We start from the raw sequence: 11,290 nt of genomic DNA on the forward strand, positions 1-11,290 counted from the left end.
CATTCAGATGCATTTTGTATTCTACAGTGGTATTGCGTCGAATTTGATAATTTAAAAAGAAGCTTACAATTTGTTCACTTTCTTATTGAGAGTTAAATCTGCACAGTAAATATATAAATCACTTTGTTCTACAATAAAGAAAACTGAGATACTTATATGTAGCATAATGTGATATACTGTATGTCACTATTATGCTATCTCTATGCATGTGTGTAAAGGCAGAGTGATTTAAGAGCATTTGCAGTTCTCAATTCCAGTCCTGGCGACTGCGCTACGCCACCGCCGGTGTTCTGACAAATAATGCTACCTATCAGATTATGCTACCAACACTGTATTTAATGCTACCTATCAGATTATGCTACCAACACTATTTATCCTACTGTAAAGGTAGGTTTAGGGTTGGGGTAGGTGTACATGTTAATAAAGCCTCACACCTTATTAATATTATGCTGGAAGCAAAATCTGATAGGTAGCACTTTTCGCTATCGAATTATGCTACCATCTGTTTTTGTCAGAACACAAGAGACGCAGTAGTAAAGTAGTGCCGAAATTTGCTAGACGCAGTAGTGCCGAAATTTGCACCCTGCCAAATTATGCACCCCCTAGTATTGGTAGGTTTAGGAGTAGGTGTGGGGGAGGGGTTAGGATTGGGGTGGGGTTGGCATTAGGCAATCAGGTAGCGACTTCAACGAGGGGGTGCATAATCTGGCAGGGGTGCAGAATTCGGCACAACACCGGCAGCATCTTAACACAGACGAAATTTACTAAAGATGTGTGAAGTGTGACATGATATACCTCTGTAAACAAATGCAATATAAATTCACATCTCGCACACTTTAATGCCCTTTGAATAGAACATATCCACCTTTTCCCCAATGAGCCTACTGTGTTTTAAATTATGGGAGGCATGGTTTTGGGAAGTTCCACTCAAAAAGACTGCAACAAATAATTTCAAATCATAAAATTGCGCTACAAATAATCCTTATCCGTCATTTTGACTGATTAGGTTATTATTATTATTATTATACATTTTCATTTTATTATACATCACATTTTACATTTTTATTTCATGGCACTCAAGGACACCTTACAAAGTCCATAAAACAGGGTGAAACAATAACATTAAAGTCCGCGTGGACCGGAAGTTGCTGCGGACTTTATTTCAGTGAAGTGACGTATTTCCTTCTGAAACAGAATATTGAATAGAGGGCATGGTTTTATTTTGGCGCTCCTCCTCTCTGTCTCTCACTCATATCAAACTAACGGTTGGAGGGGTGCGTTTAAAAGGATATTCCGCCCAAGCCGTCAAACTGACATCATCAGAGAAGGACTGCCATTCCAGAGCAGAAGCAAATGTTCAGATTTTGATTAAAGATTACCAAGACAATTTTTTTCAGCGGATTAACTTGCACGGATTAATTGTTAACATCAAGACTAGCAATGTGCGCTAGTAAAGTAAATAAAGTCTTTAAACAATAAAAGCCAATACAACAAACAGACATAAAATCACATAAAATCCAGCCTAAACAAATAAGTTTTAAGACGAGATTTAAAGACCGGAAGACTTGAACTATTGCGAACTTCTACAGGAAGTGAGTTCCATAAAAAGGGAGCCGCATAACCAAAAGCTTGTGACCCCTTGGAAGTTGTCCGAGTGCGTGGGAGAAGAAGAGTAAGTGCAGAAGCTGATCTTAAAATGTGAGACGGAGTGTGTATATGAAGAGGATCTAAGAGATACGAAGGAGCCAAATTGTTGAGTGCTTTGTAAGTTAAAAGTAAAATTGTAAAATTTACACGGAATTTAACTGGGTGCCAATTAAGGCTGGGCTATAGCTAAAAAAATGATCAATGATATAATGTTTCATATCATTCGGTATCGATAATTATTGACATTTTTTATTTTTAAATTAACCCAATTTATTGAGACAAACAACAAATATTTTTTTTTGTTTTAACAGTCAAACACACAATAAAAATTAAACAAATATCTAATTTCTAATGTTTTATATGCAGATTAAATAGGTTTTAAGGAAACTTTTGTCTTGTCTCCCGAGGCCACAGGAGAGCTCATTGAGCAAAATAATGCAGCACATGCGAGTGCAGCAGTCATATTTGTCCGTCTAAAAAAATGCGCTGAATCCGTGTTCTGTGTGAATGGCTTGGTTTCATTTTTTAACCTAATTAAGATCTTCTCCGCATTGAGCTTCTATATTTCTCTAATATTTTGAATGCATAACACAGCAGCGGCGCATCTCGTGGGCAAGACTAACAAAACATTAAAATGCAACAACGTCACTTACATCATTATCACCGCGTCTTGTGCGCCACTGATGATGCTCCCTGACCCACTCCTAACATTCAAATGCAAATGTTTATTTTAAATTCGACTCATATAAATTTTTTTATTCACAATCTCCTCATCACAGACAGGCACAGCACTCAATTCAGCATGTGTTCGTATTTGTGTGTGCTGTCTGCGTTACTCATAGCATGTGCCTATATCGTGCACTATAATTTAATTTATAATAATTTATGCATTTAGCAGACCCTTTTATCCAAAGCGACTAACAGTGCATTCAGGCTATACATTTTTTACCAGTATGTGTGTTCCCTGGGAATCGATCCCACGACCTTTTGCACTGCTAAGGCAATGCTCTACCACTGAGCCACATCGATCGGTAAATATTGATACCGTTTTATCGCCCAGGCCTAGTGCCAGTGCAAATTTTGCAAAAAACAGGAGAGATGTGTTCAGAGATGGAAGATTTGGTAATAACTCAGAGAGCAGTGGCATTTTGTACCAACTGTAGTTTGTGAAGTGATTTGGAAGGAAGCCCATAAAACAAAGCATTACAATAGTCGATTTGTGATGTTACAAGAGCATGCACAAGAGTTAGACTACTGTAAAACACAGAAATGTATAGTTGTCAATACTTGCACAGAAGAAGCTGTATCACATTTCACCTTACTGTGCATTTCCTCATACTAATTAATACTACTGAAATAAAGAAAGTAATGTTTATAAGCATGCTGTAGTGCAGGAAACAGGATGCCCAGGGACACAATATTCCATGCATGGATTGCAGAGTGGTCACATTTAATGATGCAGATGGAAACAAACAAGCAAATCCCAAACAAACAAAATCCCATTTTGTTTTTGTGGTTTAATGCTTTCATTACTGTTTCCCTTTGACTTTAAATATGAAACTTGTGTAATGATAAGCAAATGTTTTATCGGTTAAAGCTGAAGTGTGTCATTTCTGTGTCAGCACCACCAAATGGAAATTCATCATTGTTTCTTGATATATCCAACAAACCAAAATAAATGTTTTTGTTCACATAATATATGTGTACTGTGTATATTTATTATGTGTATATAAATATGCACACATGCATGTATATATTTAAGAAAAATATGTTGTATATATATATATAAACTTCTTTCTCAGTATTATTGCCTTGTTTTCCAATACAAATATCTAAATATGCTTAAGCATCAAAATAATACACTCAAATTAACTAATTAAAAGCTAAATAGGTCTTAAATTGGAGCAAAAACTCCTAAATTCATTAAGTTACAGCATTAAATATTGCATGCACTGCCAATATATATATATATATATATATAAACTTCTTTCTCAGTATTATTGCCTTGTTTTCCAATACAAATATCTAAATATGCTTAAATCAAGATACATTTACTTAAGATGCAAAATAAAGATATGATGTCTTGTTTTCTGAGTTTGGGGGGTTTCTGAGTTTTGCTTTTCAAGTAAATATACCTTGATTTAAGAATCTACACATTTGCACTGGAAAATAAAACAAAATTACATAGGAAGAACATTACTTTTTAACAAGTATTATTTATGGTTAAGGTTATTTCCATAATCTAGTGGTTGGGAACATAGATATTTGAGAACATATTTTTTGTAAAATGAATGAAAATTAATGTAGAATGGTTAGAAGCTGCATGTTTATGCTTTGAAGTGTCACTAACTTATTGTGTGCTCCATAGAGATTTACATTTTGAGAGCATACTGATGTGTTGTTCAGTTTATTCCTTACATTTTATTGAAGTGGTTAAGACTTTTAAAAGGTCTTTTAAAAAGTCTTAAATTTACCATCATAAAACCTGCAGAAACCCTGTAAACAGGACTCGTCATGTATTCCAGGTATAATGAATCAGTGTTTCTAATTCTGTGCTTTCAACATGTTCACCTTAATTACTTCCTTATTCTGAACTCTTGGATAGACATCAGAAACAAAATGGCAGTTTAACACCTGTTTTTTAGGTCATGCTTCTCTATCTGATGATTTAGATTTTCCAGTATTAAACTAAAGGACGCTTACAGTCTAAATGTAAGAAAAAACACTTTTATGAGGAGACTTTCTATTCACTTGTGCTTTTATTTATGTATTTATTTATTTGTTTATTTTCTACCTTGCATAGAAAGACATTTTTTGTGTAGGAATACATCACAGACTAAGCTGTTGGAGGACAGCATAGAGTTTCTTCCCAGAACCTACTCAGGCATGTTAAGGCTAATCCTGAACTTTCCACTTGGGATGAATGAGACATCTTAGCTCAGAGATCATAATTTGGCTGGTCATGGTGAATTTCTTAACATAAAGAATAGTTCTCATTGTCTTTTTCAGTGCTAGCTGATTGACAGCAGAAAGACTGGGCAATGAAAAAACAGCAACACTAGAACAATAAAGAGAAGAATTTAGTGAACTTTTAAAGTCCCATGGAAATTATGGAGAACAACTAGAAATAGATAACATCTCGTTAAATGCTTAAAGACCCTAAAGGTGCATTTATTATTTCTCTAAATTTTTTCTATTTAGAAATGGGATCAAATTTATTATACTTAAAACATGATGTATTTCCCTCTTGGACTACTAACAAGCTCTGGAGTGGAGACTTCAGCTCCCTTCCAAAATCCTCTGTGATAAGTTTTCTGTCTCAGGCAGCGCCCAAATGCAGCAGCTGAAGCAAAATGACTGATTTGAAGCGTATCCTGTGCATCAACTCACTTGTGCAGCACAAGTTGTACTCCTCATGTGAATGACCGGAGACTAGATGCTCTAATAATAGTTCTGTCAGGACCACTATTGTCAAAGATGTTTGACAATTAGCATACAGTTTGGATTGGCGGTATGGTTCTGTTCTGTTTAGCCTAGCATGGATGAGAGCAGGGAGAGCAGTTATAACCCCCCCAGGGTAAACAGAACAGAACAGAACCAACATAAATGTATGCAGATATCGTTAAGTTCAATAATTTTATGTACACATTTTAGGATTAGTCTGATTCAAAGGAGAATCAAAAGGCTGAATCCTGACTGACAGAGGAGGAGTTGGGGATGGAGGAGGGTAATTAGCTATTGAGCAATGCAAAAACTGCTGATAATACTGAGGGACCTTATATATGAATGCTTAGATAGGTGTCGTATTCCCATAGGTAGATGGGGATCAGCTGAGAGTCAGCTGATGCAAGCTTGACTAACGTGACCTGCCAGAACTAACGCTACGCTTGATATTCACTGAAAATCTGAAAATAGATTCACTGTATTTCAAATGTTAAAAAAATGTTTTTTATTTTATTTTACTTGTATTAATTTGATTTATTATTACATTTTATTTTAAACTTTGTAATTTGTATTCATTTATCAAACTTTTTTTAATTAGATGTAATTATTTTGAATGAACAATAAAATAAATGAACTATCACCTTGAAATTTCCTCAGTTTTTTATCAGGAAAAACATTGTGCTAAAGTTTGCTAAACCTTTTAATGGCTTATTGCTGAAGAAAATAAGTGTGAAATGTTATACGTATTTCTACACTCTAAAAAAAATCTGTTCTACACACTTTTTAGAAGCACCATTATTTACCCTGGCAAATCTCCATTTACTTGACTGAGGTGCCTATTCTTTCTCTTCTTTTGAAGCTAGAACATCCTTTTACATTGTTGTAACCAATGCTAGATGATGTGTACATACATCCACCTAGTCTTGAAATCTACAAGACTAAGAGATTTAAATGTATGTATTATAGCATTTCTGTTCTGGAAATGGATTATTTTGTTTACTGCTGATACGGTGCATCAGTGGAGCCAGGGAAAGAAGCTTAAAGAAACTAGGATGTGTTTTGGGCATCATGCAGGATTTGAGCTTATATGTGTGAAGTACCTCACAGCAAGAGTGCTGAACTCAGTTTCCGTTTTATGAAAGATGACAACATTTTTAACAAGGAAAAACTCACAGAACTGCACTCTTGCTGAGAGACTTGCTGTTTTAATTCAAATGGCTCTTCAGGGTTTTGCCTGTTTTCAAAGTTTTTCAAGATTTTTGTGTTTCTCTCTTGCTGCTCTATATAGATAATACTGTAATTTTCCATGCTGCATGCAAAGCAAAAAAAGTACTCTCATGAATAGAAAGCCTTAGGATTCAGCTGTTTTAACTTCTCTGAAATAAATCAGTCGTAAATAGCTCATTTTTTCATGTGCTTTTATTTGAGTCCAATGCCTTTTAAATTTGCTAAATGACCATATGTCTGATTAAACCTGATGGAAGCGGAACACATAAAGTTTTGTCATCCTTTGGGGTGTTTTATATATTTTTTGGGACTAATATGTTTTAAATTAATTCTTAAAGTTTTTTCAAAGAATTTGTAATGCTCTAGTTAAACCGTGACCAATGAAGCGATGCTATCATTATTGTAGTGCTCTGTGCTTATGTAGGTTTATGTGAACTTGCCATTTACAAAAATGACTAAAATAAACACACTACTATACAGGATTTAAATGCTTTAGATATATCAAATGGCTCTGTGCTATCTTTAAATCTAAGTAATTTTGTCTCTACAAGATATTGAATTTACTCCCAAAAGAGGGAACAAATGTAAAATTTCTCTACTTGTTCTTCAGTGGATCCATTATCAGACACAGATCAATACCCAAGTTAAATCCATCTTAAATCGGCAGATTCTCTGCTGACTTTGTATATTTTAAAAGAACATCTTGAAAAGGCAGACAACAATGAGTCAATCAGAGCTGCAGCAGTTATTCAAAACCTCATTAGGTCTAGAATGGTTTACAATCCTTGTACTTCAGGGATGCCAACCATCTCATACTGATTTTTGGCTTTGGATGTGGGTGGAATCCCATCCTCCTCTGTTTGGAGGCTTGACATCAAAGCAGCTGCTTGGCTTTAAATTAATCATTTAATTAATTTTAATGTCCTTGGTGATGTTTCTCAGCCGGCATGATGTCACATCTCAGGTGATATATTAGTAAATAATTTTAGACTTTTAGAACAAATGCACAGATGCTCCTGCTCAGCTGCTCTGTTATCTCAGAAATAGCATGTGCAAGCTTAAATGAATGTCTAAAAAAGTTATTTCCTCAAGTATGACCTTCATTGTAAGTGGGGCGCTTATGCCAGTGCTTAAAGTAATGCTCATGATTCTTTCAAAAAAAGAAATAGAAAAAGGTGCTTTCTTGCTCCAGTGTCGTTGCAGAAAGCTGAAGAGCACCCTGGCTCTTTTGTGGTTTTATGGTCGAGATGCCACTTTAGTTCTTGCCTTGTCCTTAAGTCCCTGCCACGTTTTCTCAGCCATTTTGAGCTGTCATTAATAAGCCAAGGCTTTAATGAGGAGAAAAATCACTGTCAGTTATATGCAAGAAATAACAGCTTGGCTGAGATGAAGGATTTCTGTTTATTTGGCCATTGGTGTATTACTTTTGCCTTCTGTGCTCAAACACAGCACAAGTTAAAGAGCAGGATGGACCTGATTGATGATTCTAAAGCACACAGGTTCTGTGAAGCAGGCCTTAATGCATAGGCTAATGCGCTTCGTTAGGACATAATAAATGCTGCTAAATGAGATGCTATGAAAAGGTTTAGGATTGGCGAAGGTGAAAATCACATCAGGAGTCTTTAATGGAAACTTTTATTGAGTTGGCCAGCTAAAGAGCTATCAATGCAGTGCACTGTGTTCACTAGAACTGACTCAACCAATGACAATGAATTGATAAAATCTTTTCAAGTTCAATGCCAGCTCAATCCTGGCTGATCGTTTCTGAAAATAATTATGGCATTTTTTTCATTTTTTATTTTTTTTTACATGGGTCAAAGTTTGGATGCTTAGCACAGAAAACAGTTCCAGACTTCTAAACAATACCAAATTTGGATTCTTTGGCTTGTAACAATAGCAGAACTCTATAAGTTTCCATAGTGTCATAAAGAAATATATGTATGTGTGTGTGTGTGTGTGTGTGTGTGTGTGTGTGATTTATTCATATTGTTTTTACCCCTGTATCTGCCTTTTCTTATAATATGGTGTATCGCCTCTATTAGCATTAGTATTTTTTTTTATTTAAAAAAAAACAGCAAGCTGTGTAAATTAGGTACTTTTTTTTTTATTGATATGGGAAATTGTAGCAGAAATGACAATTAAGCTGAATAAATAATAAATGATAACAAACACTGATCATGAATAAATACATTAAGAAATAAAACACAAAACACATGCAATGAAGACCAAGTTCCAGTGAACATCTTCACAGTCCTATATGATGCCTATGATGACGTCCATCATTATGTGTGTATTTTGAGTGGCAGTTTCTTTCTGCAGATGAGGTTGTGGTGTGACAACATCTTGGTAGAAATACACAACTGAGTTTAGAGTTACAAAATGTCTCTTCCATTTGTTTGAGAAAAGCAATTATGTTTCTGAAGGCCAAAAATGGTGTAAGCACTTCACAATAACTGCTTTTCCGCTGTCGGGCCAGTGCGAGCCAGTGCTTTGTTAAAATGATTTTTTTTTTTTTATAATTTAAAACCAATATGGATCTTTTAGATATTTTCAGAATGAAATCGTGAGAATGTGTTGATAGTTTGTGAAGTTGGAAGGTTAAGCTCCAGAAAATCAATAATGACGTGGTTTTGACAGTTACAGATTTGAAAAAGTGGGAAATAAGAACCCTAAATTCTACAGGCTTTCCACATGACTACATGCTCTTCTCTAAAGATAAGCCAAATCTTTTGACAAAATTTCCTTTATTTGTTTTAGCATGACTGCCATTAGCTTTCATTTCCAAACTGGATTATTTGTGATTGTGGCTACCATAAAAAACCTTCTGATAAGACCTGTCACATTTAGATTGCATCCTTTCTTGTTTGATTTACATCTTACCAGAAGACTGAATGGCCTCAGAGTGATAGAGATGGTGATTCAGACTGACTGTGCTTCTTAACCTTAACCTTAACATTCAGTGCATGAGTGCATGAGAGAGCAGTGACATAACAAAAGGCGCTTCAGCTCTATTAAAGGCTCAAGGGAGTGAGGTCTTGTTCAAGTAACTAAAAGAAGGACAGACAAATAGAAACATTTTTTTGCCTTATCCTGTGCCAAATAAGAAGACTACTTTGCCACTCACTGTATTGAGTTTGAATGATTGAATTCTTGACTTTGCTATAGAGGACACACTGTCTCGTTGTCTCAGTTGAAATATTAAAGGATATTGTCAACCTCTAAATGTTTTGGTTTTCTTGATGAATGCTGCATTCATACGCAGTTTCCTGCAGTGCACATTTTAAAAACGGGTTGTGATAGTGTTGTCGTCTTGATGCTTTATGAGCTACTGAACTACAGATCTTTTTATCCTGTGAAAGAACATTTTGAAACCTTGAAAGATGAAGCAGTGAGTCAAAAACTTGTTTTTTTACTTTTACTGATACTTTCAGAGACAAAGAGCTAAGGTAAGACAAAATATTGTATTGCAAAACAGCTTTTTGTGTGTCATGGGACTCTCTGTCATCATTTACTCACTGTCATGTAATTCCTTTTCTTTTGCAGAACACACACACACACACACACACACACACACACACACACACATATTTTGATCAATCTTTTTTGGTCCCCACAGTGAAAGTCATTGGGGTCTAATTGCCATTCTGTGGATAATAACAGTTGAATCATTCTTTAATGTACCTTCTAATGTGTTCCACTCGACAGGTTTGGAATGACATGAGGATGAGTAAATGATGAATTTTCAGTGTGAGCGTGAGGTTAAAACAAAAAATCTGGGTCTGTGTGTGATGCTTAAAGAGCACATAGTAAACCAAACGGTTAACCTGCGAAGGAAAAAAAGGTCTTTCTTGCGGGCATTCTGTCTATTTCACTGTAAAGATTCAACATTTGGGTTATTCTGAGAGGAAAAAGCTAGTAAAAGTCCCCCAGTCATACAGTTTCCTCATTTAATTGTCTGAGTAGCGACAGGTGCTGGACTTCTGAGACAACAACCTTCTGCTGTTCTCTGAGGCAGGCTGCCAGATAATGAGTGTTACGGGAAACAGTTTGGATGAGCAAAGCCTTTTAATTTCTGTTGGGAGTAGAGATAACCACTTCTCGATCTGTACTTTACGGAGTTCAGTGATTCTCCACAGGCTATTGCCACAACAATTCTGCCAGATCAGCAATAGGCATTGAGAACGACGCTGTCACAGGGATTCGTTAAAGCAGAGCATGAATCCGGCTCAATGAACAATGCCAATGAAAAGACGGAAAGAGGGCGATTGTCCTCTTGTTTGCACTACGAGAGACATTTTCATCCACAGAACAATGCTGCATCTCTCACTCCACCTCATCCATCCTTTCTCTCCATTTTTATTGAACCCTGGTGAGATTACCTTTCCAACTGCTGGACCATGAATAACATTTATTTGTGAACGTGCATGGTGATAATCCATTACAGTTGCTGTGGTCCGGTCCTCTGTGAATGTTAATATGGTTTCTTTCAGTTCATATACAGGTGCATCTCAATAAATTAGAATGTCGTGGAAAAGTTCATTTATTTCAGTAATTCAACTCAAATTGTGAAACTCGTGTATTAAATAAATTCAATGCACACAGACTGAAGTAGTTTAAGTCTTTGGTTCTTTTAATTGTGATGATTTTGGCTCACATTTAACAAAATAAGAGTAACAGAGGAGCTGAGGTGACTTCCAATTCTTTTGTTTTAATTCTTCTTTAATATTCAGGATTAAAAGAGGAGGTAAAGATCACTGTAAATGTTTGCAGAAAGTTTAGGCTTAAGAACAACCAGAATAAAAAGTATGTTTTATGATTCTGAATGATAAGAATTTAATCATCTTCTCCACTTAATCAGAATATTTTTGTGGACATACAGGAGTTACATAAGCAAACTCGCATAATTGGTTAACTATAGAAGTTAAAATGTATTTAACTTGGGAAGCACTAACTTTAAAAAACTATATCATAT

The 11,290-nt window shown here is 35.5% G+C and overlaps 1 pseudogene; it reads left to right on the forward strand.

Annotated features, from left to right (window-relative positions):
* Positions 1 to 11,290, forward strand: part of LOC107686189 (beta-1,3-glucosyltransferase-like) — a 42,799-nt pseudogene that overhangs the window by 25,345 nt on the left and 6,164 nt on the right.

This window comes from Sinocyclocheilus anshuiensis, unplaced genomic scaffold (assembly GCF_001515605.1).
Source record: "Sinocyclocheilus anshuiensis isolate Anshui unplaced genomic scaffold, SAMN03320099.WGS_v1.1 scaffold437, whole genome shotgun sequence".
NCBI classification, from domain to species: Eukaryota; Metazoa; Chordata; class Actinopteri; order Cypriniformes; family Cyprinidae; genus Sinocyclocheilus; species Sinocyclocheilus anshuiensis.